The sequence below is a fragment of the Channa argus genome, unplaced genomic scaffold (assembly GCF_033026475.1).
Source record: "Channa argus isolate prfri unplaced genomic scaffold, Channa argus male v1.0 Contig016, whole genome shotgun sequence".
In the NCBI taxonomy this organism is placed as follows: Eukaryota; Metazoa; Chordata; class Actinopteri; order Anabantiformes; family Channidae; genus Channa; species Channa argus.
In genome coordinates this window covers 584,097-608,661 of record NW_027125235.1, presented here as the reverse complement: position 1 = coordinate 608,661, position 24,565 = coordinate 584,097, and the positions used below count along the sequence as shown (strand labels likewise).

General features: G+C 55.1%; 51 non-coding genes across 51 annotated transcripts; all 51 read left to right on the top strand.

Moving 5' to 3' along the window:
* Window positions 1–20: 20 nt before the first annotated feature.
* Window positions 21–136, top strand: LOC137113957 (U5 spliceosomal RNA). Its single transcript, XR_010913074.1, has one exon. It is a non-coding gene; the product is annotated as a U5 spliceosomal RNA (small nuclear RNA).
* A 181-nt stretch (window positions 137–317) lies between these two features.
* On the top strand, window positions 318–508 carry LOC137114217 (U2 spliceosomal RNA). The gene has a single exon (XR_010913325.1). It is a non-coding gene; the product is annotated as a U2 spliceosomal RNA (small nuclear RNA).
* Window positions 509–1,060: 552 nt separating this feature from the next.
* On the top strand, window positions 1,061–1,174 carry LOC137113975 (U5 spliceosomal RNA). The gene has a single exon (XR_010913091.1). It is a non-coding gene; the product is annotated as a U5 spliceosomal RNA (small nuclear RNA).
* A 160-nt stretch (window positions 1,175–1,334) lies between these two features.
* Window positions 1,335–1,450, top strand: LOC137113757 (U5 spliceosomal RNA). Its single transcript, XR_010912878.1, has one exon. It is a non-coding gene; the product is annotated as a U5 spliceosomal RNA (small nuclear RNA).
* Window positions 1,451–1,631: 181 nt separating this feature from the next.
* Window positions 1,632–1,822, top strand: LOC137113286 (U2 spliceosomal RNA). The gene has a single exon (XR_010912422.1). It is a non-coding gene; the product is annotated as a U2 spliceosomal RNA (small nuclear RNA).
* Window positions 1,823–2,372: 550 nt separating this feature from the next.
* Window positions 2,373–2,488, top strand: LOC137114006 (U5 spliceosomal RNA). Its single transcript, XR_010913121.1, has one exon. It is a non-coding gene; the product is annotated as a U5 spliceosomal RNA (small nuclear RNA).
* A 181-nt stretch (window positions 2,489–2,669) lies between these two features.
* Window positions 2,670–2,860, top strand: LOC137114216 (U2 spliceosomal RNA). The gene has a single exon (XR_010913324.1). It is a non-coding gene; the product is annotated as a U2 spliceosomal RNA (small nuclear RNA).
* A 551-nt stretch (window positions 2,861–3,411) lies between these two features.
* Window positions 3,412–3,527, top strand: LOC137114004 (U5 spliceosomal RNA). Its single transcript, XR_010913120.1, has one exon. It is a non-coding gene; the product is annotated as a U5 spliceosomal RNA (small nuclear RNA).
* Window positions 3,528–3,708: 181 nt separating this feature from the next.
* On the top strand, window positions 3,709–3,899 carry LOC137113285 (U2 spliceosomal RNA). Its single transcript, XR_010912421.1, has one exon. It is a non-coding gene; the product is annotated as a U2 spliceosomal RNA (small nuclear RNA).
* A 550-nt stretch (window positions 3,900–4,449) lies between these two features.
* Window positions 4,450–4,565, top strand: LOC137114003 (U5 spliceosomal RNA). The gene has a single exon (XR_010913119.1). It is a non-coding gene; the product is annotated as a U5 spliceosomal RNA (small nuclear RNA).
* A 181-nt stretch (window positions 4,566–4,746) lies between these two features.
* On the top strand, window positions 4,747–4,937 carry LOC137114384 (U2 spliceosomal RNA). Its single transcript, XR_010913486.1, has one exon. It is a non-coding gene; the product is annotated as a U2 spliceosomal RNA (small nuclear RNA).
* Window positions 4,938–5,319: 382 nt separating this feature from the next.
* On the top strand, window positions 5,320–5,435 carry LOC137113756 (U5 spliceosomal RNA). The gene has a single exon (XR_010912877.1). It is a non-coding gene; the product is annotated as a U5 spliceosomal RNA (small nuclear RNA).
* Window positions 5,436–5,616: 181 nt separating this feature from the next.
* On the top strand, window positions 5,617–5,807 carry LOC137114209 (U2 spliceosomal RNA). The gene has a single exon (XR_010913318.1). It is a non-coding gene; the product is annotated as a U2 spliceosomal RNA (small nuclear RNA).
* Window positions 5,808–6,357: 550 nt separating this feature from the next.
* LOC137113831 (U5 spliceosomal RNA) lies at window positions 6,358–6,473 on the top strand. The gene has a single exon (XR_010912952.1). It is a non-coding gene; the product is annotated as a U5 spliceosomal RNA (small nuclear RNA).
* A 181-nt stretch (window positions 6,474–6,654) lies between these two features.
* LOC137113307 (U2 spliceosomal RNA) lies at window positions 6,655–6,845 on the top strand. Its single transcript, XR_010912443.1, has one exon. It is a non-coding gene; the product is annotated as a U2 spliceosomal RNA (small nuclear RNA).
* Window positions 6,846–7,397: 552 nt separating this feature from the next.
* LOC137113755 (U5 spliceosomal RNA) lies at window positions 7,398–7,513 on the top strand. The gene has a single exon (XR_010912876.1). It is a non-coding gene; the product is annotated as a U5 spliceosomal RNA (small nuclear RNA).
* Window positions 7,514–7,694: 181 nt separating this feature from the next.
* On the top strand, window positions 7,695–7,885 carry LOC137114196 (U2 spliceosomal RNA). The gene has a single exon (XR_010913306.1). It is a non-coding gene; the product is annotated as a U2 spliceosomal RNA (small nuclear RNA).
* A 552-nt stretch (window positions 7,886–8,437) lies between these two features.
* LOC137113974 (U5 spliceosomal RNA) lies at window positions 8,438–8,551 on the top strand. The gene has a single exon (XR_010913090.1). It is a non-coding gene; the product is annotated as a U5 spliceosomal RNA (small nuclear RNA).
* Window positions 8,552–8,711: 160 nt separating this feature from the next.
* On the top strand, window positions 8,712–8,827 carry LOC137113754 (U5 spliceosomal RNA). Its single transcript, XR_010912875.1, has one exon. It is a non-coding gene; the product is annotated as a U5 spliceosomal RNA (small nuclear RNA).
* A 181-nt stretch (window positions 8,828–9,008) lies between these two features.
* On the top strand, window positions 9,009–9,199 carry LOC137113284 (U2 spliceosomal RNA). The gene has a single exon (XR_010912419.1). It is a non-coding gene; the product is annotated as a U2 spliceosomal RNA (small nuclear RNA).
* Window positions 9,200–9,749: 550 nt separating this feature from the next.
* Window positions 9,750–9,865, top strand: LOC137114002 (U5 spliceosomal RNA). The gene has a single exon (XR_010913118.1). It is a non-coding gene; the product is annotated as a U5 spliceosomal RNA (small nuclear RNA).
* Window positions 9,866–10,046: 181 nt separating this feature from the next.
* On the top strand, window positions 10,047–10,237 carry LOC137114215 (U2 spliceosomal RNA). Its single transcript, XR_010913323.1, has one exon. It is a non-coding gene; the product is annotated as a U2 spliceosomal RNA (small nuclear RNA).
* Window positions 10,238–10,788: 551 nt separating this feature from the next.
* Window positions 10,789–10,904, top strand: LOC137114000 (U5 spliceosomal RNA). The gene has a single exon (XR_010913116.1). It is a non-coding gene; the product is annotated as a U5 spliceosomal RNA (small nuclear RNA).
* Window positions 10,905–11,085: 181 nt separating this feature from the next.
* LOC137113283 (U2 spliceosomal RNA) lies at window positions 11,086–11,276 on the top strand. The gene has a single exon (XR_010912418.1). It is a non-coding gene; the product is annotated as a U2 spliceosomal RNA (small nuclear RNA).
* Window positions 11,277–11,826: 550 nt separating this feature from the next.
* LOC137113999 (U5 spliceosomal RNA) lies at window positions 11,827–11,942 on the top strand. The gene has a single exon (XR_010913115.1). It is a non-coding gene; the product is annotated as a U5 spliceosomal RNA (small nuclear RNA).
* Window positions 11,943–12,123: 181 nt separating this feature from the next.
* Window positions 12,124–12,314, top strand: LOC137114214 (U2 spliceosomal RNA). The gene has a single exon (XR_010913322.1). It is a non-coding gene; the product is annotated as a U2 spliceosomal RNA (small nuclear RNA).
* A 551-nt stretch (window positions 12,315–12,865) lies between these two features.
* On the top strand, window positions 12,866–12,981 carry LOC137113895 (U5 spliceosomal RNA). Its single transcript, XR_010913014.1, has one exon. It is a non-coding gene; the product is annotated as a U5 spliceosomal RNA (small nuclear RNA).
* A 181-nt stretch (window positions 12,982–13,162) lies between these two features.
* LOC137113277 (U2 spliceosomal RNA) lies at window positions 13,163–13,353 on the top strand. Its single transcript, XR_010912412.1, has one exon. It is a non-coding gene; the product is annotated as a U2 spliceosomal RNA (small nuclear RNA).
* A 382-nt stretch (window positions 13,354–13,735) lies between these two features.
* LOC137113753 (U5 spliceosomal RNA) lies at window positions 13,736–13,851 on the top strand. The gene has a single exon (XR_010912874.1). It is a non-coding gene; the product is annotated as a U5 spliceosomal RNA (small nuclear RNA).
* Window positions 13,852–14,032: 181 nt separating this feature from the next.
* On the top strand, window positions 14,033–14,223 carry LOC137114185 (U2 spliceosomal RNA). Its single transcript, XR_010913295.1, has one exon. It is a non-coding gene; the product is annotated as a U2 spliceosomal RNA (small nuclear RNA).
* Window positions 14,224–14,773: 550 nt separating this feature from the next.
* On the top strand, window positions 14,774–14,889 carry LOC137113830 (U5 spliceosomal RNA). The gene has a single exon (XR_010912951.1). It is a non-coding gene; the product is annotated as a U5 spliceosomal RNA (small nuclear RNA).
* A 181-nt stretch (window positions 14,890–15,070) lies between these two features.
* LOC137113279 (U2 spliceosomal RNA) lies at window positions 15,071–15,261 on the top strand. Its single transcript, XR_010912414.1, has one exon. It is a non-coding gene; the product is annotated as a U2 spliceosomal RNA (small nuclear RNA).
* A 552-nt stretch (window positions 15,262–15,813) lies between these two features.
* On the top strand, window positions 15,814–15,929 carry LOC137113752 (U5 spliceosomal RNA). The gene has a single exon (XR_010912873.1). It is a non-coding gene; the product is annotated as a U5 spliceosomal RNA (small nuclear RNA).
* A 181-nt stretch (window positions 15,930–16,110) lies between these two features.
* Window positions 16,111–16,301, top strand: LOC137114070 (U2 spliceosomal RNA). The gene has a single exon (XR_010913184.1). It is a non-coding gene; the product is annotated as a U2 spliceosomal RNA (small nuclear RNA).
* Window positions 16,302–16,853: 552 nt separating this feature from the next.
* On the top strand, window positions 16,854–16,969 carry LOC137113956 (U5 spliceosomal RNA). Its single transcript, XR_010913073.1, has one exon. It is a non-coding gene; the product is annotated as a U5 spliceosomal RNA (small nuclear RNA).
* Window positions 16,970–17,150: 181 nt separating this feature from the next.
* Window positions 17,151–17,341, top strand: LOC137114212 (U2 spliceosomal RNA). Its single transcript, XR_010913321.1, has one exon. It is a non-coding gene; the product is annotated as a U2 spliceosomal RNA (small nuclear RNA).
* A 545-nt stretch (window positions 17,342–17,886) lies between these two features.
* LOC137113973 (U5 spliceosomal RNA) lies at window positions 17,887–18,000 on the top strand. Its single transcript, XR_010913089.1, has one exon. It is a non-coding gene; the product is annotated as a U5 spliceosomal RNA (small nuclear RNA).
* A 160-nt stretch (window positions 18,001–18,160) lies between these two features.
* Window positions 18,161–18,276, top strand: LOC137113751 (U5 spliceosomal RNA). The gene has a single exon (XR_010912872.1). It is a non-coding gene; the product is annotated as a U5 spliceosomal RNA (small nuclear RNA).
* A 181-nt stretch (window positions 18,277–18,457) lies between these two features.
* On the top strand, window positions 18,458–18,648 carry LOC137113282 (U2 spliceosomal RNA). The gene has a single exon (XR_010912417.1). It is a non-coding gene; the product is annotated as a U2 spliceosomal RNA (small nuclear RNA).
* Window positions 18,649–19,198: 550 nt separating this feature from the next.
* Window positions 19,199–19,314, top strand: LOC137113998 (U5 spliceosomal RNA). Its single transcript, XR_010913114.1, has one exon. It is a non-coding gene; the product is annotated as a U5 spliceosomal RNA (small nuclear RNA).
* Window positions 19,315–19,495: 181 nt separating this feature from the next.
* LOC137114211 (U2 spliceosomal RNA) lies at window positions 19,496–19,686 on the top strand. The gene has a single exon (XR_010913320.1). It is a non-coding gene; the product is annotated as a U2 spliceosomal RNA (small nuclear RNA).
* A 550-nt stretch (window positions 19,687–20,236) lies between these two features.
* Window positions 20,237–20,352, top strand: LOC137113894 (U5 spliceosomal RNA). The gene has a single exon (XR_010913013.1). It is a non-coding gene; the product is annotated as a U5 spliceosomal RNA (small nuclear RNA).
* Window positions 20,353–20,533: 181 nt separating this feature from the next.
* Window positions 20,534–20,724, top strand: LOC137114382 (U2 spliceosomal RNA). Its single transcript, XR_010913484.1, has one exon. It is a non-coding gene; the product is annotated as a U2 spliceosomal RNA (small nuclear RNA).
* A 552-nt stretch (window positions 20,725–21,276) lies between these two features.
* Window positions 21,277–21,392, top strand: LOC137113877 (U5 spliceosomal RNA). The gene has a single exon (XR_010912997.1). It is a non-coding gene; the product is annotated as a U5 spliceosomal RNA (small nuclear RNA).
* Window positions 21,393–21,573: 181 nt separating this feature from the next.
* Window positions 21,574–21,764, top strand: LOC137114173 (U2 spliceosomal RNA). Its single transcript, XR_010913284.1, has one exon. It is a non-coding gene; the product is annotated as a U2 spliceosomal RNA (small nuclear RNA).
* A 382-nt stretch (window positions 21,765–22,146) lies between these two features.
* On the top strand, window positions 22,147–22,262 carry LOC137113970 (U5 spliceosomal RNA). Its single transcript, XR_010913086.1, has one exon. It is a non-coding gene; the product is annotated as a U5 spliceosomal RNA (small nuclear RNA).
* A 181-nt stretch (window positions 22,263–22,443) lies between these two features.
* Window positions 22,444–22,634, top strand: LOC137114162 (U2 spliceosomal RNA). The gene has a single exon (XR_010913273.1). It is a non-coding gene; the product is annotated as a U2 spliceosomal RNA (small nuclear RNA).
* Window positions 22,635–23,184: 550 nt separating this feature from the next.
* Window positions 23,185–23,300, top strand: LOC137113876 (U5 spliceosomal RNA). The gene has a single exon (XR_010912996.1). It is a non-coding gene; the product is annotated as a U5 spliceosomal RNA (small nuclear RNA).
* Window positions 23,301–23,481: 181 nt separating this feature from the next.
* Window positions 23,482–23,672, top strand: LOC137114228 (U2 spliceosomal RNA). Its single transcript, XR_010913336.1, has one exon. It is a non-coding gene; the product is annotated as a U2 spliceosomal RNA (small nuclear RNA).
* Window positions 23,673–24,054: 382 nt separating this feature from the next.
* On the top strand, window positions 24,055–24,170 carry LOC137113749 (U5 spliceosomal RNA). The gene has a single exon (XR_010912870.1). It is a non-coding gene; the product is annotated as a U5 spliceosomal RNA (small nuclear RNA).
* Window positions 24,171–24,351: 181 nt separating this feature from the next.
* LOC137114149 (U2 spliceosomal RNA) lies at window positions 24,352–24,542 on the top strand. Its single transcript, XR_010913261.1, has one exon. It is a non-coding gene; the product is annotated as a U2 spliceosomal RNA (small nuclear RNA).
* Window positions 24,543–24,565: the final 23 nt, after the last annotated feature.

Genomic DNA, 24,565 nt, shown 5'->3' with positions numbered 1-24,565 from the left:
ACACGAAGGCAGGAGCGTCCTTACTCTGGTTTCTCTTCATCACGCACAAGTCTTTCGCCTTTTACTAAACACTTCCGTGGAGAGGAATACCAATGAGTTAAATTCCATTTTTGGCAGGCTTTGCCTTCTGGCAGAGCCCTGTGAGTTTGTCAAACGTCAAAGCAGCTGTGTCCGTGGAGAGGTCGGCCTGTGCAAAGAGAGCACGGCCGTGGGTGGGTGCTCAGCAGCGGCCAGTGTTACGTCCAGTTAACAATACTGCACCGCGACACTTGAGAAGTGTCAGAGGAGGTTGGCTCAGGCAGCAAAGAGTGGGGGTCATCGCTTCTCGGCCTTTTGGCTAAGATCAAGTGTAGTATCTGTTCTTATCAGTTTAATATCTGATATGTCCTCTACACGGGGACAACTTATTAAACGGATTTTTAGAACCGGGAGCTGAAAAAGGGGCTTGCTCCGTTCACTCCACGCATCGACCTGGCCTTGCAGTGCCGCTGGGAACGGTGCAGCCTTCTCTCCACCTGTGGACAAAAAAAAAAAAACTTGCTCAGCTTTTCAGGGCGTGAGCCAAATGGGACGGCCGCCGGGGGTCACGCTAAGTACCCCTGCCGACTTAGTGGCGGCTTCTCGGTAGGCTCCTTTGGTTTTTGTCTTCTTGCAATTACGCTTTGTCAGCCATGACAACTGGCCGAAAAGTGCAGCGCGCCACAGCAAGGTGTAGCAACAACAGGGCCCCCGTGCGCGTTCTGCATTTCCCCCTGCAGGCATAGGGGGCAACGTTTCCATCCCGCCACAGGGCCCGTTTACCGCTCCCCGCGTTGCCCGTCTCCTTTTCTCGCTCCTCGCTCAAGATCTGCAAGCAGCTGAGCGTTTGCTAGCCCGCCTGGAAAAGGCAGGATCTTAGTCTGTCCGCAATCTGATTGGCTTGGCCAAAGGGCCGGGGCGGCCTCAGGGAAATGGGAGCTGCCTGGGAATTGGAACGCCTCGCAAGCCGAGAAGGGGGTTCCACGAAGGTGGTGAGTGGTGCGACGAGGGACTTCGGCCCCACACGAAGGCAGGAGCGTCCTTACTCTGGTTTCTCTTCATCACGCACAAGTCTTTCGCCTTTTACTAAACACTTCCGTGGAGAGGAATACCAATGAGTTAAATTCCATTTTTGGCAGGCTTTGATGTAACACTGGCCGCTGCTGAGCACCCACCCACGGCCGTGCTCTCTTTGCACAGGCCGACCTCTCCACTGCCTGGGAATTGGAACGCCTCGCAAGCCGAGAAGGGGGTTCCGCGAAGGTGGTGAGTGGTGCGACGAGGGACTTCGGCCCCACACGAAGGCAGGAGCGTCCTTACTCTGGTTTCTCTTCATCACGCACAAGTCTTTCGCCTTTTACTAAAGACTTCCGTGGAGAGGAATACCAATGAGTTAAATTCCATTTTTGGCAGGCTTTGCCTTCTGGCAGAGCCCTGTGAGTTTGTCAAACGTCAAAGCAGCTGTGTCCGTGGAGAGGTCGGCCTGTGCAAAGAGAGCACGGCCGTGGGTGGGTGCTCAGCAGCGGCCAGTGTTACGTCCAGTTAACAATACTGCACCGCGACACTTGAGAAGTGTCAGAGGAGGTTGGCTCAGGCAGCAAAGAGTGGGGGTCATCGCTTCTCGGCCTTTTGGCTAAGATCAAGTGTAGTATCTGTTCTTATAAGTTTAATATCTGATATGTCCTCTACACGGGGACAACTTATTAAACGGATTTTTTGAACCGGGAGCTGAAAAAGGGGCTTGCTCCGTTCACTCCACGCATCGACCTGGCCTTGCAGTGCCGCTGGGAACGGTGCAGCCTTCTCTCCACCTGTGGACAAAAAAAAAAACTTGCTCAGCTTTTCAGGGCGTGAGCCAAATGGGACGGCCGCCGGGGGTCACGCTAAGTACCCCTGCCGACTTAGTGGCGGCTTCTCGGTAGGCTCCTTTGGTTTTTGTCTTCTTGCAATTACGCTTTGTCAGCCATGACAACTGGCCGAAAAGTGCAGCGCGCCACAGCAAGGTGTAGCAACAACAGGGCCCCCGTGCGCGTTCTGCATTTCCCCCTGCAGGCATAGGGGGCAACGTTTCCATCCCGCCACAGGGCCCGTTTACCGCTCCCCGCGTTGCCCGTCTCCTTTTCTCGCTCCTCGCTCAAGATCTGCAAGCAGCTGAGCGTTTGCTAGCCCGCCTGGAAAAGGCAGGATCTTAGTCTGTCCGCAATCTGATTGGCTTGGCCAAAGGGCCGGGGTGGCCTCAGGGAAATGGGAGCTGGCTGGGAATTGGAACGCCTCGCAAGCCGAGAAGGGGGTTCCGCGAAGGTGGTGAGTGGTGCGACGAGGGACTTCGGCCCCACACGAAGGCAGGAGCGTCCTTACTCTGGTTTCTCTTCATCACGCACAAGTCTTTCGCCTTTTACTAAACACTTCCGTGGAGAAGAATACCAATGAGGTAAATTCCATTTTTGGCAGGCTTTGCCTTCTGGCAGAGCCCTGTGAGTTTGTCAAACGTCAAAGCAGCTGTGTCCGTGGAGAGGTCGGCCTGTGCAAAGAGAGCACGGCCGTGGGTGGGTGCTCAGCAGCGGCCAGTGTTACGTCCAGTTAACAATACTGCACCGCGACACTTGAGAAGTGTCAGAGGAGGTTGGCTCAGGCAGCAAAGAGTGGGGGTCATCGCTTCTCGGCCTTTTGGCTAAGATCAAGTGTAGTATCTGTTCTTATCAGTTTAATATCTGATATGTCCTCTACACGGGGACAACTTATTAAACGGATTTTTAGAACCGGGAGCTGAAAAAGGGGCTTGCTCCGTTCACTCCACGCATCGACCTGGCCTTGCAGTGCCGCTGGGAACGGTGCAGCCTTCTCTCCACCTGTGGACAAAAAAAAAAAACTTGCTCAGCTTTTCAGGGCGTGAGCCAAATGGGACGGCCGCCGGGGGTCACGCTAAGTACCCCTGCCGACTTAGTGGCGGCTTCTCGGTAGGCTCCTTTGGTTTTTGTCTTCTTGCAATTACGCTTTGTCAGCCATGACAACTGGCCGAAAAGTGCAGCGCGCCACAGCAAGGTGTAGCAACAACAGGGCCCCCGTGCGCGTTCTGCATTTCCCCCTGCAGGCATAGGGGGCAACGTTTCCATCCCGCCACAGGGCCCGTTTACCGCTCCCCGCGTTGCCCGTCTCCTTTTCTCGCTCCTCGCTCAAGATCTGCAAGCAGCTGAGCGTTTGCTAGCCCGCCTGGAAAAGGCAGGATCTTAGTCTGTCCGCAATCTGATTGGCTTGGCCAAAGGGCCGGGGCGACCTCAGGGAAATGGGAGCTGCCTGGGAATTGGAACGCCTCGCAAGCCGAGAAGGGGGTTCCGCGAAGGTGGTGAGTGGTGCGACGAGGGACTTCGGCCCCACACGAAGGCAGGAGCGTCCTTACTCTGGTTTCTCTTCATCACGCACAAGTCTTTCGCCTTTTACTAAACACTTCCGTGGAGAAGAATACCAATGAGGTAAATTCCATTTTTGGCAGGCTTTGCCTTCTGGCAGAGCCCTGTGAGTTTGTCAAACGTCAAAGCAGCTGTGTCCGTGGAGAGGTCGGCCTGTGCAAAGAGAGCACGGCCGTGGGTGGGTGCTCAGCAGCGGCCAGTGTTACGTCCAGTTAACAATACTGCACCGCGACACTTGAGAAGTGTCAGAGGAGGTTGGCTCAGGCAGCAAAGAGTGGGGGTCATCGCTTCTCGGCCTTTTGGCTAAGATCAAGTGTAGTATCTGTTCTTATAAGTTTAATATCTGATATGTCCTCTACACGGGGACAACTTATTAAACGGATTTTTTGAACCGGGAGCTGAAAAAGGGGCTTGCTCCGTTCACTCCACGCATCGACCTGGCCTTGCAGTGCCGCTGGGAACGGTGCAGCCTTCTCTCCACCTGTGGACAAAAAAAAAAACTTGCTCAGCTTTTCAGGGCGTGAGCCAAATGGGACGGCCGCCGGGGGTCACGCTAAGTACCCCTGCCGACTTAGTGGCGGCTTCTCGGTAGGCTCCTTTGGTTTTTGTCTTCTTGCAATTACGCTTTGTCAGCCATGACAACTGGCCGAAAAGTGCAGCGCACCACAGCAAGGTGTAGCAACAACAGGGCCCCCGTGCGCGTTCTGCATTTCCCCCTGCAGGCATAGGGGGCAACGTTTCCATCCCGCCACAGGGCCCGTTTACCGCTCCCCGCGTTGCCCGTCTCCTTTTCTCGCTCCTCGCTCAAGATCTGCAAGCAGCTGAGCGTTTGCTAGCCCGCCTGGAAAAGGCAGGATCTTAGTCTGTCCGCAATCTGATTGGCTTGGCCAAAGGGCCGGGGTGGCCTCAGGGAAATGGGAGCTGGCTGGGAATTGGAACGCCTCGCAAGCCGAGAAGGGGGTTCCGCGAAGGTGGTGAGTGGTGCGACGAGGGACTTCGGCCCCACACGAAGGCAGGAGCGTCCTTACTCTGGTTTCTCTTCATCACGCACAAGTCTTTCGCCTTTTACTAAACACTTCCGTGGAGAAGAATACCAATGAGGTAAATTCCATTTTTGGCAGGCTTTGCCTTCTGGCAGAGCCCTGTGAGTTTGTCAAACGTCAAAGCAGCTGTGTCCGTGGAGAGGTCGGCCTGTGCAAAGAGAGCACGGCCGTGGGTGGGTGCTCAGCAGCGGCCAGTGTTACGTCCAGTTAACAATACTGCACCGCGACACTTGAGAAGTGTCAGAGGAGGTTGGCTCAGGCAGCAAAGAGTGGGGGTCATCGCTTCTCGGCCTTTTGGCTAAGATCAAGTGTAGTATCTGTTCTTATCAGTTTAATATCTGATATGTCCTCTACACGGGGACAACTTATTAAACGGATTTTTAGAACCGGGAGCTGAAAAAGGGGCTTGCTCCGTTCACTCCACGCATCGACGTGGCCTTGCAGTGCCGCTGGGAACGGTGCAGCCTTCTCTCCACCTGTGGACAAAAAAAAAAAACTTGCTCAGCTTTTCAGGGCGTGAGCCAAATGGGACGGCCGCCGGGGGTCACGCTAAGTACCCCTGCGGACTTAGTGGCGGCTTCTCGGTAGGCTCCTTTGGTTTTTGTCTTCTTGCAATTACGCTTTGTCAGCCTCAAGATCTGCAAGCAGCTGAGCGTTTGCTAGCCCGCCTGGAAAAGGCAGGATCTTAGTCTGTCCGCAATCTGATTGGCTTGGCCAAAGGGCCGGGGCGACCTCAGGGAAATGGGAGCTGCCTGGGAATTGGAACGCCTCGCAAGCCGAGAAGGGGGTTCCGCGAAGGTGGTGAGTGGTGCGACGAGGGACTTCGGCCCCACACGAAGGCAGGAGCGTCCTTACTCTGGTTTCTCTTCATCACGCACAAGTCTTTCGCCTTTTACTAAAGACTTCCGTGGAGAGGAATACCAATGAGTTAAATTCCATTTTTGGCAGGCTTTGCCTTCTGGCAGAGCCCTGTGAGTTTGTCAAACGTCAAAGCAGCTGTGTCCGTGGAGAGGTCGGCCTGTGCAAAGAGAGCACGGCCGTGGGTGGGTGCTCAGCAGCGGCCAGTGTTACGTCCAGTTAACAATACTGCACCGCGACACTTGAGAAGTGTCAGAGGAGGTTGGCTCAGGCAGCAAAGAGTGGGGGCCATCGCTTCTCGGCCTTTTGGCTAAGATCAAGTGTAGTATCTGTTCTTATCAGTTTAATATCTGATATGTCCTCTACACGGGGACAACTTATTAAACGGATTTTTAGAACCGGGAGGTGAAAAAGGGGCTTGCTCCGTTCACTCCACGCATCGACCTGGCCTTGCAGTGCCGCTGGGAACGGTGCAGCCTTCTCTCCACCTGTGGACAAAAAAAAAAACTTGCTCAGCTTTTCAGGGCGTGAGCCAAATGGGACGGCCGCCGGGGGTCACGCTAAGTACCCCTGCCGACTTAGTGGCGGCTTCTCGGTAGGCTCCTTTGGTTTTTGTCTTCTTGCAATTACGCTTTGTCAGCCATGACAACTGGCCGAAAAGTGCAGCGCGCCACAGCAAGGTGTAGCAACAACAGGGCCCCCGTGCGCGTTCTGCATTTCCCCCTGCAGGCATAGGGGGCAACGTTTCCATCCCGCCACAAGGCCCGTTTACCGCTCCCCGCGTTGCCCGTCTCCTTTTCTCGCTCCTCGCTCAAGATCTGCAAGCAGCTGAGCGTTTACTAGCCCGCCTGGAAAAGGCAGGATCTTAGTCTGTCCGCAATCTGATTGGCTTGGCCAAAGGGCCGGGGCGGCCTCAGGGAAATGGGAGCTGCCTGGGAATTGGAACGCCTCGCAAGCCGAGAAGGGGGTTCCGCGAAGGTGGTGAGTGGTGCGACGAGGGACTTCGGCCCCACACGAAGGCAGGAGCGTCCTTACTCTGGTTTCTCTTCATCACGCACAGGTCTTTCGCCTTTTACTAAAGACTTCCGTGGAGAGGAATACCAATGAGTTAAATTCCATTTTTGGCAGGCTTTGCCTTCTGGCAGAGCCCTGTGACTTTGTCAAACGTCAAAGCAGCTGTGTCTGTGGAGAGGTCGGCCTGTGCAAAGAGAGCACGGCCCTGGGTGGGTGCTCAGCAGCGGCCAGTGTTACGTCCAGTTAACAATACTGCACCGCGACACTTGAGAAGTGTCAGAGGAGGTTGGCTCAGGCAGCAAAGAGTGGGGGTTATTGCTTCTCGGCCTTTTGGCTAAGATCAAGTGTAGTATCTGTTCTTATCAGTTTAATATCTGATATGTCCTCTACACGGGGACAACCTAATAAACGGATTTTTAGAACCGGGAGCTGAAAAAGGGGCTTGCTCCGTTCACTCCACGCATCGACCTGTCCTTGCAGTGCCGCTGGGAACGGTGCAGCCTTCTCTCCACCTGTGGACAAAAAAAAAAAACTTGCTCAGCTTTTCAGGGCGTGAGCCAAATGGGACGGCCGCCGGGGGTCACGCTAAGTACCCCTGCCGACTTAGTGGCGGCTTCTCGGTAGGCTTCTTTTGGTTTTTGTCTTCTTGCAATTACGCTTTGTCAGCCATGACAACTGGCCGAAAAGTGCAGCGCGCCACAGCAAGGTGTAGCAACAACAGGGCCCCCGTGCGCGTTCTGCATTTCCCCCTGCAGGCATAGGGGGCAACGTTTCCATCCCGCCACAGGGCCCGTTTACCGCTCCCCGCGTTGCCCGTCTCCTTTTCTCGCTCCTCGCTCAAGATCTGCAAGCAGCTGAGCGTTTGCTAGCCCGCCTGGAAAAGGCAGGATCTTAGTCTGTCCGCAATCTGATTGGCTTGGCCAAAGTGCCGGGGCGGCCTCAGGGAAATGGGAGCTGCCTGGGAATTGGAACGCCTCGCAAGCCGAGAAGGGGGTTCCGCGAAGGTGGTGAGTGGTGCGACGAGGGACTTCGGCCCCACACGAAGGCAGGAGCGTCCTTACTCTGGTTTCTCTTCATCACGCACAAGTCTTTCGCCTTTTACTAAAGACTTCCGTGGAGAGGAATACCAATGAGTTAAATTCCATTTTTGGCAGGCTTTGCCTTCTGGCAGAGCCCTGGGAGTTTGTCAAACGTCAAAGCAGCAATGTCCGTGGAGAGGTCGGCCTGTGCAAAGAGAGCACGGCCGTTGGTGGGTGCTCAGCAGCGGCCAGTGTTACGTCCAGTTAACAATACTGCACCGCGACACTTGAGAAGTGTCAGAGTAGGTTGGCTCAGGCAGCAAAGAGTGGGGGTCATCGCTTCTCGGCCTTTTGGCTAAGATCAAGTGTAGTATCTGTTCTTATCAGTTTAATATCTGATATGTCCTCTACACGGGGACAACTTATTAAACGGATTTTTAGAACCGGGAGGTGAAAAAGGGGCTTGCTCCGTTCACTCCACGCATCGACCTGGCCTTGCAGTGCCGCTGGGAACGGTGCAGCCTTCTCTCCACCTGTGGACAAAAAAAAAAAAACTTGCTCAGCTTTTCAGGGCGTGAGCCAAATGGGACGGCCGCCGGGGGTCACGCTAAGTACCCCTGCCGACTTAGTGGCGGCTTCTCGGTAGGCTCCTTTGGTTTTTGTCTTCTTGCAATTACGCTTTGTCAGCCATGACAACTGGCCGAAAAGTGCAGCGCGCCACAGCAAGGTGTAGCAACAACAGGGCCCCCGTGCGCGTTCTGCATTTCCCCCTGCAGGCATAGGGGGCAACGTTTCCATCCCGCCACAGGGCCCGTTTACCGCTCCCCGCGTTGCCCGTCTCCTTTTCTCGCTCCTCGCTCAAGATCTGCAAGCAGCTGAGCGTTTGCTAGCCCGCCTGGAAAAGGCAGGATCTTAGTCTGTCCGCAATCTGATTGGCTTGGCCAAAGGGCCGGGGCGGCCTCAGGGAAATGGGAGCTGCCTGGGAATTGGAACGCCTCGCAAGCCGAGAAGGGGGTTCCACGAAGGTGGTGAGTGGTGCGACGAGGGACTTCGGCCCCACACGAAGGCAGGAGCGTCCTTACTCTGGTTTCTCTTCATCACGCACAAGTCTTTCGCCTTTTACTAAACACTTCCGTGGAGAGGAATACCAATGAGTTAAATTCCATTTTTGGCAGGCTTTGATGTAACACTGGCCGCTGCTGAGCACCCACCCACGGCCGTGCTCTCTTTGCACAGGCCGACCTCTCCACTGCCTGGGAATTGGAACGCCTCGCAAGCCGAGAAGGGGGTTCCGCGAAGGTGGTGAGTGGTGCGACGAGGGACTTCGGCCCCACACGAAGGCAGGAGCGTCCTTACTCTGGTTTCTCTTCATCACGCACAAGTCTTTCGCCTTTTACTAAAGACTTCCGTGGAGAGGAATACCAATGAGTTAAATTCCATTTTTGGCAGGCTTTGCCTTCTGGCAGAGCCCTGTGAGTTTGTCAAACGTCAAAGCAGCTGTGTCCGTGGAGAGGTCGGCCTGTGCAAAGAGAGCACGGCCGTGGGTGGGTGCTCAGCAGCGGCCAGTGTTACGTCCAGTTAACAATACTGCACCGCGACACTTGAGAAGTGTCAGAGGAGGTTGGCTCAGGCAGCAAAGAGTGGGGGTCATCGCTTCTCGGCCTTTTGGCTAAGATCAAGTGTAGTATCTGTTCTTATAAGTTTAATATCTGATATGTCCTCTACACGGGGACAACTTATTAAACGGATTTTTTGAACCGGGAGCTGAAAAAGGGGCTTGCTCCGTTCACTCCACGCATCGACCTGGCCTTGCAGTGCCGCTGGGAACGGTGCAGCCTTCTCTCCACCTGTGGACAAAAAAAAAAACTTGCTCAGCTTTTCAGGGCGTGAGCCAAATGGGACGGCCGCCGGGGGTCACGCTAAGTACCCCTGCCGACTTAGTGGCGGCTTCTCGGTAGGCTCCTTTGGTTTTTGTCTTCTTGCAATTACGCTTTGTCAGCCATGACAACTGGCCGAAAAGTGCAGCGCGCCACAGCAAGGTGTAGCAACAACAGGGCCCCCGTGCGCGTTCTGCATTTCCCCCTGCAGGCATAGGGGGCAACGTTTCCATCCCGCCACAGGGCCCGTTTACCGCTCCCCGCGTTGCCCGTCTCCTTTTCTCGCTCCTCGCTCAAGATCTGCAAGCAGCTGAGCGTTTGCTAGCCCGCCTGGAAAAGGCAGGATCTTAGTCTGTCCGCAATCTGATTGGCTTGGCCAAAGGGCCGGGGTGGCCTCAGGGAAATGGGAGCTGGCTGGGAATTGGAACGCCTCGCAAGCCGAGAAGGGGGTTCCGCGAAGGTGGTGAGTGGTGCGACGAGGGACTTCGGCCCCACACGAAGGCAGGAGCGTCCTTACTCTGGTTTCTCTTCATCACGCACAAGTCTTTCGCCTTTTACTAAACACTTCCGTGGAGAAGAATACCAATGAGGTAAATTCCATTTTTGGCAGGCTTTGCCTTCTGGCAGAGCCCTGTGAGTTTGTCAAACGTCAAAGCAGCTGTGTCCGTGGAGAGGTCGGCCTGTGCAAAGAGAGCACGGCCGTGGGTGGGTGCTCAGCAGCGGCCAGTGTTACGTCCAGTTAACAATACTGCACCGCGACACTTGAGAAGTGTCAGAGGAGGTTGGCTCAGGCAGCAAAGAGTGGGGGTCATCGCTTCTCGGCCTTTTGGCTAAGATCAAGTGTAGTATCTGTTCTTATCAGTTTAATATCTGATATGTCCTCTACACGGGGACAACTTATTAAACGGATTTTTAGAACCGGGAGCTGAAAAAGGGGCTTGCTCCGTTCACTCCACGCATCGACCTGGCCTTGCAGTGCCGCTGGGAACGGTGCAGCCTTCTCTCCACCTGTGGACAAAAAAAAAAAACTTGCTCAGCTTTTCAGGGCGTGAGCCAAATGGGACGGCCGCCGGGGGTCACGCTAAGTACCCCTGCCGACTTAGTGGCGGCTTCTCGGTAGGCTCCTTTGGTTTTTGTCTTCTTGCAATTACGCTTTGTCAGCCATGACAACTGGCCGAAAAGTGCAGCGCGCCACAGCAAGGTGTAGCAACAACAGGGCCCCCGTGCGCGTTCTGCATTTCCCCCTGCAGGCATAGGGGGCAACGTTTCCATCCCGCCACAGGGCCCGTTTACCGCTCCCCGCGTTGCCCGTCTCCTTTTCTCGCTCCTCGCTCAAGATCTGCAAGCAGCTGAGCGTTTGCTAGCCCGCCTGGAAAAGGCAGGATCTTAGTCTGTCCGCAATCTGATTGGCTTGGCCAAAGGGCCGGGGCGACCTCAGGGAAATGGGAGCTGCCTGGGAATTGGAACGCCTCGCAAGCCGAGAAGGGGGTTCCGCGAAGGTGGTGAGTGGTGCGACGAGGCACTTCGGCCCCACACGAAGGCAGGAGCGTCCTTACTCTGGTTTCTCTTCATCACGCACAAGTCTTTCGCCTTTTACTAAACACTTCCGTGGAGAAGAATACCAATGAGGTAAATTCCATTTTTGGCAGGCTTTGCCTTCTGGCAGAGCCCTGTGAGTTTGTCAAACGTCAAAGCAGCTGTGTCCGTGGAGAGGTCGGCCTGTGCAAAGAGAGCACGGCCGTGGGTGGGTGCTCAGCAGCGGCCAGTGTTACGTCCAGTTAACAATACTGCACCGCGACACTTGAGAAGTGTCAGAGGAGGTTGGCTCAGGCAGCAAAGAGTGGGGGTCATCGCTTCTCGGCCTTTTGGCTAAGATCAAGTGTAGTATCTGTTCTTATAAGTTTAATATCTGATATGTCCTCTACACGGGGACAACTTATTAAACGGATTTTTTGAACCGGGAGCTGAAAAAGGGGCTTGCTCCGTTCACTCCACGCATCGACCTGGCCTTGCAGTGCCGCTGGGAACGGTGCAGCCTTCTCTCCACCTGTGGACAAAAAAAAAAACTTGCTCAGCTTTTCAGGGCGTGAGCCAAATGGGACGGCCGCCGGGGGTCACGCTAAGTACCCCTGCCGACTTAGTGGCGGCTTCTCGGTAGGCTCCTTTGGTTTTTGTCTTCTTGCAATTACGCTTTGTCAGCCATGACAACTGGCCGAAAAGTGCAGCGCACCACAGCAAGGTGTAGCAACAACAGGGCCCCCGTGCGCGTTCTGCATTTCCCCCTGCAGGCATAGGGGGCAACGTTTCCATCCCGCCACAGGGCCCGTTTACCGCTCCCCGCGTTGCCCGTCTCCTTTTCTCGCTCCTCGCTCAAGATCTGCAAGCAGCTGAGCGTTTGCTAGCCCGCCTGGAAAAGGCAGGATCTTAGTCTGTCCGCAATCTGATTGGCTTGGCCAAAGGGCCGGGGTGGCCTCAGGGAAATGGGAGCTGGCTGGGAATTGGAACGCCTCGCAAGCCGAGAAGGGGGTTCCGCGAAGGTGGTGAGTGGTGCGACGAGGGACTTCGGCCCCACACGAAGGCAGGAGCGTCCTTACTCTGGTTTCTCTTCATCACGCACAAGTCTTTCGCCTTTTACTAAACACTTCCGTGGAGAAGAATACCAATGAGGTAAATTCCATTTTTGGCAGGCTTTGCCTTCTGGCAGAGCCCTGTGAGTTTGTCAAACGTCAAAGCAGCTGTGTCCGTGGAGAGGTCGGCCTGTGCAAAGAGAGCACGGCCGTGGGTGGGTGCTCAGCAGCGGCCAGTGTTACGTCCAGTTAACAATACTGCACCGCGACACTTGAGAAGTGTCAGAGGAGGTTGGCTCAGGCAGCAAAGAGTGGGGGTCATCGCTTCTCGGCCTTTTGGCTAAGATCAAGTGTAGTATCTGTTCTTATCAGTTTAATATCTGATATGTCCTCTACACGGGGACAACTTATTAAACGGATTTTTAGAACCGGGAGCTGAAAAAGGGGCTTGCTCCGTTCACTCCACGCATCGACCTGGCCTTGCAGTGCCGCTGGGAACGGTGCAGCCTTCTCTCCACCTGTGGACAAAAAAAAAAAACTTGCTCAGCTTTTCAGGGCGTGAGCCAAATGGGACGGCCGCCGGGGGTCACGCTAAGTACCCCTGCCGACTTAGTGGCGGCTTCTCGGTAGGCTCCTTTGGTTTTTGTCTTCTTGCAATTACGCTTTGTCAGCCATGACAACTGGCCGAAAAGTGCAGCGCGCCACAGCAAGGTGTAGCAACAACAGGGCCCCCGTGCGCGTTCTGCATTTCCCCCTGCAGGCATAGGGGGCAACGTTTCCATCCCGCCACAGGGCCCGTTTACCGCTCCCCGCGTTGCCCGTCTCCTTTTCTCGCTCCTCGCTCAAGATCTGCAAGCAGCTGAGCGTTTGCTAGCCCGCCTGGAAAAGGCAGGATCTTAGTCTGTCCGCAATCTGATTGGCTTGGCCAAAGGGCCGGGGCGGCCTCAGGGAAATGGGAGCTGCCTGGGAATTGGAACGCCTCGCAAGCCGAGAAGGGGGTTCCGCGAAGGTGGTGAGTGGTGCGACGAGGGACTTCCGCCCCACACGAAGGCAGGAGCGTCCTTACTCTGGTTTCTCTTCATCACGCACAAGTCTTTCGCCTTTTACTAAAGACTTCCGTGGAGAGGAATACAGATGAGGTAAATTCCATTTTTGGCAGGCTTTGCCTTCTGGCAGAGCCCTGTGAGTTTGTCAAACGTCAAAGCAGCTGTGTCCGTGGAGAGGTCGGCCTGTGCAAAGAGAGCACGGCCGTGGGTGGGTGCTCAGCAGCGGCCAGTGTTACGTCCAGTTAACAATACTGCACCGCGACACTTGAGAAGTGTCAGAGGAGGTTGGCTCAGGCAGCAAAGAGTGGGGGTCATCGCTTCTCGGCCTTTTGGCTAAGATCAAGTGTAGTATCTGTTCTTATCAGTTTAATATCTGATATGTCCTCTACACGGGGACAACTTATTAAACGGATTTTTAGAACCGGGAGCTGAAAAAGGGGCTTGCTCCGTTCACTCCACGCATCGACGTGGCCTTGCAGCGCCGCTGGGAACGGTGCAGCCTTCTCTCCACCTGTGGACAAAAAAAAAAAACTTGCTCAGCTTTTCAGGGCGTGAGCCAAATGGGACGGCCGCCGGGGGTCACGCTAAGTACCCCTGCGGACTTAGTGGCGGCTTCTCGGTAGGCTCCTTTGGTTTTTGTCTTCTTGCAATTACGCTTTGTCAGCCTCAAGATCTGCAAGCAGCTGAGCGTTTGCTAGCCCGCCTGGAAAAGGCAGGATCTTAGTCTGTCCGCAATCTGATTGGCTTGGCCAAAGGGCCGGGGCGACCTCAGGGAAATGGGAGCTGCCTGGGAATTGGAACGCCTCGCAAGCCGAGAAGGGGGTTCCGCGAAGGTGGTGAGTGGTGCGACGAGGGACTTCGGCCCCACACGAAGGCAGGAGCGTCCTTACTCTGGTTTCTCTTCATCACGCACAAGTCTTTCGCCTTTTACTAAAGACTTCCGTGGAGAGGAATACCAATGAGTTAAATTCCATTTTTGGCAGGCTTTGCCTTCTGGCAGAGCCCTGTGAGTTTGTCAAACGTCAAAGCAGCTGTGTCCGTGGAGAGGTCGGCCTGTGCAAAGAGAGCACGGCCGTGGGTGGGTGCTCAGCAGCGGCCAGTGTTACGTCCAGTTAACAATACTGCACCGCGACACTTGAGAAGTGTCAGAGGAGGTTGGCTCAGGCAGCAAAGAGTGGGGGCCATCGCTTCTCGGCCTTTTGGCTAAGATCAAGTGTAGTATCTGTTCTTATCAGTTTAATATCTGATATGTCCTCTACACGGGGACAACTTATTAAACGGATTTTTAGAACCGGGAGGTGAAAAAGGGGCTTGCTCCGTTCACTCCACGCATCGACCTGGCCTTGCAGTGCCGCTGGGAACGGTGCAGCCTTCTCTCCACCTGTGGACAAAAAAAAAAACTTGCTCAGCTTTTCAGGGCGTGAGCCAAATGGGACGGCCGCCGGGGGTCACGCTAAGTACCCCTGCCGACTTAGTGGCGGCTTCTCGGTAGGCTCCTTTGGTTTTTGTCTTCTTGCAATTACGCTTTGTCAGCCATGACAACTGGCCGAAAAGTGCAGCGCGCCACAGCAAGGTGTAGCAACAACAGGGCCCCCGTGCGCGTTCTGCATTTCCCCCTGCAGGCATAGGGGGCAACGTTTCCATCCCGCCACAAGGCCCGTTTACCGCTCCCCGCGTTGCCCGTCTCCTTTTCTCGCTCCTCGCTCAAGATCTGCAAGCAGCTGAGCGTTTACTAGCCCGCCTGGAAAAGGCAGGATCTTAGTCTGTCCGCAATCTGATTGGCTTGGCCAAAGGGCCGGGGCGGCCTCAGGGAAATGGGAGCTGCCTGGGAATTGGAACGCCTCGCAAGCCGAGAAGGGGGTTCCGCGAAGGTGGTGAGTGGTGCGACGAGGGACTTCGGCCCCACACGAAGGCAGGAGCGTCCTTACTCTGGTTTCTCTTCATCACGCACAGGTCTTTCGCCTTTTACTAAAGACTTCCGTGGAGAGGAATACCAATGAGTTAAATTCCATTTTTGGCAGGCTTTGCCTTCTGGCAGAGCCCTGTGACTTTGTCAAACGTCAAAGCAGCTGTGTCTGTGGAGAGGTCGGCCTGTGCAAAGAGAGCACGGCCCTGGGTGGGTGCTCAGCAGCGGCCAGTGTTACGTCCAGTTAACAATACTGCACCGCGACACTTGAGAAGTGTCAGAGGAGGTTGGCTCAGGCAGCAAAGAGTGGGGGTTATTGCTTCTCGGCCTTTTGGCTAAGATCAAGTGTAGTATCTGTTCTTATCAGTTTAATATCTGATATGTCCTCTACACGGGGACAACCTATTAAACGGATTTTTAGAACCGGGAGCTGAAAAAGGGGCTTGCTCCGTTCACTCCACGCATCGACCTGTCCTTGCAGTGCCGCTGGGAACGGTGCAGCCTTCTCTCCACCTGTGGACAAAAAAAAAAAACTTGCTCAGCTTTTCAGGGCGTGAGCCAAATGGGACGGCCGCCGGGGGTCACGCTAAGTACCCCTGCCGACTTAGTGGCGGCTTCTCGGTAGGCTTCTTTTGGTTTTTGTCTTCTTGCAATTACGCTTTGTCAGCCATGACAACTGGCCGAAAAGTGCAGCGCGCCACAGCAAGGTGTAGCAACAACAGGGCCCCCGTGCGCGTTCTGCATTTCCCCCTGCAGGCATAGGGGGCAACGTTTCCATCCCGCCACAGGGCCCGTTTACCGCTCCCCGCGTTGCCCGTCTCCTTTTCTCGCTCCTCGCTCAAGATCTGCAAGCAGCTGAGCGTTTGCTAGCCCGCCTGGAAAAGGCAGGATCTTAGTCTGTCCGCAATCTGATTGGCTTGGCCAAAGTGCCGGGGCGGCCTCAGGGAAATGGGAGCTGCCTGGGAATTGGAACGCCTCGCAAGCCGAGAAGGGGGTTCCGCGAAGGTGGTGAGTGGTGCGACGAGGGACTTCGGCCCCACACGAAGGCAGGAGCGTCCTTACTCTGGTTTCTCTTCATCACGCACAAGTCTTTCGCCTTTTACTAAAGACTTCCGTGGAGAGGAATACCAATGAGTTAAATTCCATTTTTGGCAGGCTTTGCCTTCTGGCAGAGCCCTGGGAGTTTGTCAAACGTCAAAGCAGCAATGTCCGTGGAGAGGTCGGCCTGTGCAAAGAGAGCACGGCCGTTGGTGGGTGCTCAGCAGCGGCCAGTGTTACGTCCAGTTAACAATACTGCACCGCGACACTTGAGAAGTGTCAGAGGAGGTTGGCTCAGGCAGCAAAGAGTGGGGGTCATCGCTTCTCGGCCTTTTGGCTAAGATCAAGTGTAGTATCTGTTCTTATCAGTTTAATATCTGATATGTCCTCTACACGGGGACAACTTATTAAACGGATTTTTAGAACCGGGAGCTGAAAAAGGGGCTTGCTCCTTTCACTCCACGCATCGACCTGGCCTTGCAGTGCCGCTGGGAACGGTGCAGCCTTCTCTCCACCTGTGGACAAAAAAAAAAAAACTTGCTCAGCTTTTCAGGGCGTGAGCCAAATGGGACGGCCGCCGGGGGTCACGCTAAGTACCCCTGCCGACTTAGTGGCGGCTTCTCGGTAGGCTCCTTTGGTTTTTGTCTTCTTGCAATTACGCTTTGTCAGCCATGACAACTGGCCGAAAAGTGCAGCGCGCCACAGCAAGGTGTAGCAACAACAGGGCCCCCGTGCGCGTTCTGCATTTCCCCCTGCAGGCATAGGGGGCAACGTTTCCATCCCGCCACAGGGCCCGTTTACCGCTCCCCGCGTTGCCCGTCTCCTTTTCTCGCTCCTCGCTCAAGATCTGCAAGCAGCTGAGCGTTTGCTAGCCCGCCTGGAAAAGGCAGGATCTTAGTCTGTCCGCAATCTGATTGGCTTGGCCAAAGGGCCGGGGCGGCCTCAGGGAAATGGGAGCTGCCTGGGAATTGGAACGCCTCGCAAGCCGAGAAGGGGGTTCCGCGAAGGTGGTGAGTGGTGCGACGAGGGACTTCGGCCCCACACGAAGGCAGGAGCGTCCTTACTCTGGTTTCTCTTCATCACGCACAAGTCTTTCGCCTTTTACTAAACACTTCCGTGGAGAGGAATACCAATGAGTTAAATTCCATTTTTGGCAGGCTTTGCCTTCTGGCAGAGCCCTGTGAGTTTGTCAAACGTCAAAGCAGCTGTGTCCGTGGAGAGGTCGGCCTGTGCAAAGAGAGCACGGCCGTGGGTGGGTGCTCAGCAGCGGCCAGTGTTACGTCCAGTTAACAATACTGCACCGCGACACTTGAGAAGTGTCAGAGGAGGTTGGCTCAGGCAGCAAAGAGTGGGGGTCATCGCTTCTCGGCCTTTTGGCTAAGATCAAGTGTAGTATCTGTTCTTATCAGTTTAATATCTGATATGTCCTCTACACGGGGACAACTTATTAAACGGATTTTTAGAACCGGGAGCTGAAAAAGGGGCTTGCTCCGTTCACTCCACGCATCGACCTGGCCTTGCAGTGCCGCTGGGAACGGTGCAGCCTTCTCTCCACCTGTGGACAAAAAAAAAAAAACTTGCTCAGCTTTTCAGGGCGTGAGCCAAATGGGACGGCCGCCGGGGGTCACGCTAAGTACCCCTGCCGACTTAGTGGCGGCTTCTCGGTAGGCTCCTTTGGTTTTTGTCTTCTTGCAATTACGCTTTGTCAGCCATGACAACTGGCCGAAAAGTGCAGCGCGCCACAGCAAGGTGTAGCAACAACAGGGCCCCCGTGCGCGTTCTGCATTTCCCCCTGCAGGCATAGGGGGCAACGTTTCCATCCCGCCACAGGGCCCGTTTACCGCTCCCCGCGTTGCCCGTCTCCTTTTCTCGCTCAAGATCTGCAAGCAGCTGAGCGTTTGCTAGCCCGCCTGGAAAAGGCAGGATCTTAGTCTGTCCGCAATCTGATTGGCTTGGCCAAAGGGCCGGGGCGGCCTCAGGGAAATGGGAGCTGCCTGGGAATTGGAACGCCTCGCAAGCCGAGAAGGGGGTTCCACGAAGGTGGTGAGTGGTGCGACGAGGGACTTCGGCCCCACACGAAGGCAGGAGCGTCCTTACTCTGGTTTCTCTTCATCACGCACAAGTCTTTCGCCTTTTACTAAACACTTCCGTGGAGAGGAATACCAATGAGTTAAATTCCATTTTTGGCAGGCTTTGATGTAACACTGGCCGCTGCTGAGCACCCACCCACGGCCGTGCTCTCTTTGCACAGGCCGACCTCTCCACTGCCTGGGAATTGGAACGCCTCGCAAGCCGAGAAGGGGGTTCCGCGAAGGTGGTGAGTGGTGCGACGAGGGACTTCGGCCCCACACGAAGGCAGGAGCGTCCTTACTCTGGTTTCTCTTCATCACGCACAAGTCTTTCGCCTTTTACTAAAGACTTCCGTGGAGAGGAATACCAATGAGTTAAATTCCATTTTTGGCAGGCTTTGCCTTCTGGCAGAGCCCTGTGAGTTTGTCAAACGTCAAAGCAGCTGTGTCCGTGGAGAGGTCGGCCTGTGCAAAGAGAGCACGGCCGTGGGTGGGTGCTCAGCAGCGGCCAGTGTTACGTCCAGTTAACAATACTGCACCGCGACACTTGAGAAGTGTCAGAGGAGGTTGGCTCAGGCAGCAAAGAGTGGGGGTCATCGCTTCTCGGCCTTTTGGCTAAGATCAAGTGTAGTATCTGTTCTTATAAGTTTAATATCTGATATGTCCTCTACACGGGGACAACTTATTAAACGGATTTTTTGAACCGGGAGCTGAAAAAGGGGCTTGCTCCGTTCACTCCACGCATCGACCTGGCCTTGCAGTGCCGCTGGGAACGGTGCAGCCTTCTCTCCACCTGTGGACAAAAAAAAAAACTTGCTCAGCTTTTCAGGGCGTGAGCCAAATGGGACGGCCGCCGGGGGTCACGCTAAGTACCCCTGCCGACTTAGTGGCGGCTTCTCGGTAGGCTCCTTTGGTTTTTGTCTTCTTGCAATTACGCTTTGTCAGCCATGACAACTGGCCGAAAAGTGCAGCGCGCCACAGCAAGGTGTAGCAACAACAGGGCCCCCGTGCGCGTTCTGCATTTCCCCCTGCAGGCATAGGGGGCAACGTTTCCATCCCGCCACAGGGCCCGTTTACCGCTCCCCGCGTTGCCCGTCTCCTTTTCTCGCTCCTCGCTCAAGATCTGCAAGCAGCTGAGCGTTTGCTAGCCCGCCTGGAAAAGGCAGGATCTTAGTCTGTCCGCAATCTGATTGGCTTGGCCAAAGGGCCGGGGCGACCTCAGGGAAATGGGAGCTGCCTGGGAATTGGAACGCCTCGCAAGCCGAGAAGGGGGTTCCGCGAAGGTGGTGAGTGGTGCGACGAGGGACTTCGGCCCCACACGAAGGCAGGAGCGTCCTTACTCTGGTTTCTCTTCATCACGCACAAGTCTTTCGCCTTTTACTAAACACTTCCGTGGAGAAGAATACCAATGAGGTAAATTCCATTTTTGGCAGGCTTTGCCTTCTGGCAGAGCCCTGTGAGTTTGTCAAACGTCAAAGCAGCTGTGTCCGTGGAGAGGTCGGCCTGTGCAAAGAGAGCACGGCCGTGGGTGGGTGCTCAGCAGCGGCCAGTGTTACGTCCAGTTAACAATACTGCACCGCGACACTTGAGAAGTGTCAGAGGAGGTTGGCTCAGGCAGCAAAGAGTGGGGGTCATCGCTTCTCGGCCTTTTGGCTAAGATCAAGTGTAGTATCTGTTCTTATCAGTTTAATATCTGATATGTCCTCTACACGGGGACAACTTATTAAACGGATTTTTAGAACCGGGAGCTGAAAAAGGGGCTTGCTCCGTTCACTCCACGCATCGACCTGGCCTTGCAGTGCCGCTGGGAACGGTGCAGCCTTCTCTCCACCTGTGGACAAAAAAAAAAACTTGCTCAGCTTTTCAGGGCGTGAGCCAAATGGGACGGCCGCCGGGGGTCACGCTAAGTACCCCTGCCGACTTAGTGGCGGCTTCTCGGTAGGCTCCTTTGGTTTTTGTCTTCTTGCAATTACGCTTTGTCAGCCATGACAACTGGCCGAAAAGTGCAGCGCGCCACAGCAAGGTGTAGCAACAACAGGGCCCCCGTGCGCGTTCTGCATTTCCCCCTGCAGGCATAGGGGGCAACGTTTCCATCCCGCCACAGGGCCCGTTTACCGCTCCCCGCGTTGCCCGTCTCCTTTTCTCGCTCCTCGCTCAAGATCTGCAAGCAGCTGAGCGTTTGCTAGCCCGCCTGGAAAAGGCAGGATCTTAGTCTGTCCGCAATCTGATTGGCTTGGCCAAAGGGCCGGGGCGGCCTCAGGGAAATGGGAGCTGCCTGGGAATTGGAACGCCTCGCAAGCCGAGAAGGGGGTTCCGCGAAGGTGGTGAGTGGTGCGACGAGGGACTTCGACCCCACACGAAGGCAGGAGCGTCCTTACTCTGGTTTCTCTTCATCACGCACAAGTCTTTCGCCTTTTACTAAAGACTTCCGTGGAGAGGAATACAGATGAGGTAAATTCCATTTTTGGCAGGCTTTGCCTTCTGGCAGAGCCCTGTGAGTTTGTCAAACGTCAAAGCAGCTGTGTCCGTGGAGAGGTCGGCCTGTGCAAAGAGAGCACGGCCGTGGGTGGGTGCTCAGCAGCGGCCAGTGTTACGTCCAGTTAACAATACTGCACCGCGACACTTGAGAAGTGTCAGAGGAGGTTGGCTCAGGCAGCAAAGAGTGGGGGTCATCGCTTCTCGGCCTTTTGGCTAAGATCAAGTGTAGTATCTGTTCTTATCAGTTTAATATCTGATATGTCCTCTACACGGGGACAACTTATTAAACGGATTTTTAGAACCGGGAGCTGAAAAAGGGGCTTGCTCCGTTCACTCCACGCATCGACGTGGCCTTGCAGTGCCGCTGGGAACGGTGCAGCCTTCTCTCCACCTGTGGACAAAAAAAAAAAAACTTGCTCAGCTTTTCAGGGCGTGAGCCAAATGGGACGGCCGCCGGGGGTCACGCTAAGTACCCCTGCGGACTTAGTGGCGGCTTCTCGGTAGGCTCCTTTGGTTTTTGTCTTCTTGCAATTACGCTTTGTCAGCCATGACAACTGGCCGAAAAGTGCAGCGCGCCACAGCAAAGTGTAGCAACAACAGGGCCCCCGTGCGCGTTCTGCATTTCCCCCTGCAGGCATAGGGGGCAACGTTTCCATCCCGCCACAGGGCCCGTTTACCGCTCCCCGCGTTGCCCGTCTCCTTTTCTCGCTCCTCGCTCAAGATCTGCAAGCAGCTGAGCGTTTGCTAGCCCGCCTGGAAAAGGCAGGATCTTAGTCTGTCCGCAATCTGATTGGCTTGGCCAAAGGGCCGGGGCGGCCTCAGGGAAATGGGAGCTGCCTGGGAATTGGAACGCCTCGCAAGCCGAGAAGGGGGTTCCGCGAAGGTGGTGAGTGGTGCGACGAGGGACTTCGGCCCCACACGAAGGCAGGAGCGTCCTTACTCTGGTTTCTCTTCATCACGCACAAGTCTTTTGCCTTTTACTAAAGACTTCCGTGGAGAGGAATACCAATGAGGTAAATTCCATTTTTGGCAGGCTTTGCCTTCTGGCAGAGCCCTGTGAGTTTGTCAAACGTCAAAGCAGCTGTGTCCGTGGAGAGGTCGGCCTGTGCAAAGAGAGCACGGCCGTGGGTGGGTGCTCAGCAGCGGCCAGTGTTACGTCCAGTTAACAATACTGCACCGCGACACTTGAGAAGTGTCAGAGGAGGTTGGCTCAGGCAGCAAAGAGTGGGGGTCATCGCTTCTCGGCCTTTTGGCTAAGATCAAGTGTAGTATCTGTTCTTATCAGTTTAATATCTGATATGTCCTCTACACGGGGACAACTTATTAAACGGATTTTTAGAACCGGGAGGTGAAAAAGGGGCTTGCTCCGTTCACTCCACGCATCGACCTGGCCTTGCAGTGCCGCTGGGAACGGTGCAGCCTTCTCTCCACCTGTGGACAAAAAAAAAAAACTTGCTCAGCTTTTCAGGGCGTGAGCCAAATGGGACGGCCGCCGGGGGTCACGCTAAGTACCCCTGCGGACTTAGTGGCGGCTTCTCGGTAGGCTCCTTTGGTTTTTGTCTTCTTGCAATTACGCTTTGTCAGCCTCAAGATCTGCAAGCAGCTGAGCGTTTGCTAGCCCGCCTGGAAAAGGCAGGATCTTAGTCTGTCCGCAATCTGATTGGCTTGGCCAAAGGGCCGGGGCGACCTCAGGGAAATGGGAGCTGCCTGGGAATTGGAACGCCTCGCAAGCCGAGAAGGGGGTTCCGCGAAGGTGGTGAGTGGTGCGACGAGGGACTTCGGCCCCACACGAAGGCAGGAGCGTCCTTACTCTGGTTTCTCTTCATCACGCACAAGTCTTTCGCCTTTTACTAAAGAGTTCCGTGGAGAGGAATACCAATGAGTTAAATTCCATTTTTGGCAGGCTTTGCCTTCTGGCAGAGCCCTGTGAGTTTGTCAAACGTCAAAGCAGCTGTGTCCGTGGAGAGGTCGGCCTGTGCAAAGAGAGCACGGCCGTGGGTGGGTGCTCAGCAGCGGCCAGTGTTACGTCCAGTTAACAATACTGCACCGCGACACTTGAGAAGTGTCAGAGGAGGTTGGCTCAGGCAGCAAAGAGTGGGGGCCATCGCTTCTCGGCCTTTTGGCTAAGATCAAGTGTAGTATCTGTTCTTATCAGTTTAATATCTGATATGTCCTCTACACGGGGACAACTTATTAAACGGATTTTTAGAACCGGGAGGTGAAAAAGGGGCTTGCTCCGTTCACTCCACGCATCGACCTGGCCTTGCAGTGCCGCTGGGAACGGTGCAGCCTTCTCTCCACCTGTGGACAAAAAAAAAAACTTGCTCAGCTTTTCAGGGCGTGAGCCAAATGGGACGGCCGCCGGGGGTCACGCTAAGTACCCCTGCCGACTTAGTGGCGGCTTCTCGGTAGGCTCCTTTGGTTTTTGTCTTCTTGCAATTACGCTTTGTCAGCCATGACAACTGGCCGAAAAGTGCAGCGCGCCACAGCAAGGTGTAGCAACAACAGGGCCCCCGTGCGCGTTCTGCATTTCCCCCTGCAGGCATAGGGGGCAACGTTTCCATCCCGCCACAGGGCCCGTTTACCGCTCCCCGCGTTGCCCGTCTCCTTTTCTCGCTCCTCGCTCAAGATCTGCAAGCAGCTGAGCGTTTGCTAGCCCGCCTGGAAAAGGCAGGATCTTAGTCTGTCCGCAATCTGATTGGCTTGGCCAAAGGGCCGGGGCGGCCTCAGGGAAATGGGAGCTGCCTGGGAATTGGAACGCCTCGCAAGCCGAGAAGGGGGTTCCGCGAAGGTGGTGAGTGGTGCGACGAGGGACTTCGGCCCCACACGAAGGCAGGAGCGTCCTTACTCTGGTTTCTCTTCATCACGCACAAGTCTTTTGCCTTTTACTAAAGACTTCCGTGGAGAGGAATACCAATGAGGTAAATTCCATTTTTGGCAGGCTTTGCCTTCTGGCAGAGCCCTGTGAGTTTGTCAAACGTCAAAGCAGCTGTGTCCGTGGAGAGGTCGGCCTGTGAAAAGAGAGCACGGCCGTGGGTGGGTGCTCAGCAGCGGCCAGTGTTACGTCCAGTTAACAATACTGCACCGCGACACTTGAGAAGTGTCAGAGGAGGTTGGCTCAGGCAGCAAAGAGTGGGGGTCATCGCTTCTTGGCCTTTTGGCTAAGATCAAGTGTAGTATCTGTTCTTATCAGTTTAATATCTGATATGTCCTCTACACGGGGACAACTTATTAAACGGATTTTTAGAACCGGGAGCTGAAAAAGGGGCTTGCTCCGTTCACTCCACGCATCGACCTGGCCTTGCAGTGCCGCTGGGAACGGTGCAGCCTTCTCTCCACCTGTGGACAAAAAAAAAAAACTTGCTCAGCTTTTCAGGGCGTGAGCCAAATGGGACAGCCGCCGGGGGTCACGCTAAGTACCCCTGCGGACTTAGTGGCGGCTTCTCGGTAGGCTCCTTTGGTTTTTGTCTTCTTGCAATTACGCTTTGTCAGCCTCAAGATCTGCAAGCAGCTGAGCGTTTGCTAGCCCGCCTGGAAAAGGCGGGATCTTAGTCTGTCCGCAATCTGATTGGCTTGGCCAAAGGGCCGGGGCGACCTCAGGGAAATGGGAGCTGCCTGGGAATTGGAACGCCTCGCAAGCCGAGAAGGGGGTTCCGCGAAGGTGGTGAGTGGTGCGACGAGGGACTTCGGCCCCACACGAAGGCAGGAGCGTCCTTACTCTGGTTTCTCTTCATCACGCACAAGTCTTTCGCCTTTTACTAAAGACTTCCGTGGAGAGGAATACCAATGAGTTAAATTCCATTTTTGGCAGGCTTTGCCTTCTGGCAGAGCCCTGTGAGTTTGTCAAACGTCAAAGCAGCTGTGTCCGTGGAGAGGTCGGCCTGTGCAAAGAGAGCACGGCCATGGGTGGGTGCTCAGCAGCGGCCAGTGTTACGTCTAGTTAACAATACTGCACCGCGACACTTGAGAAGTGTCAGAGGAGGTTGGCTCAGGCAGCAAAGAGTGGGGGCCATCGCTTCTCGGCCTTTTGGCTAAGATCAAGTGTAGTATCTGTTCTTATCAGTTTAATATCTGATATGTCCTCTACACGGGGACAACTTATTAAACGGATTTTTAGAACCGGGAGGTGAAAAAGGGGCTTGCTCCGTTCACTCCACGCATCGACCTGGCCTTGCAGTGCCGCTGGGAACGGTGCAGCCTTCTCTCCACCTGTGGACAAAAAAAA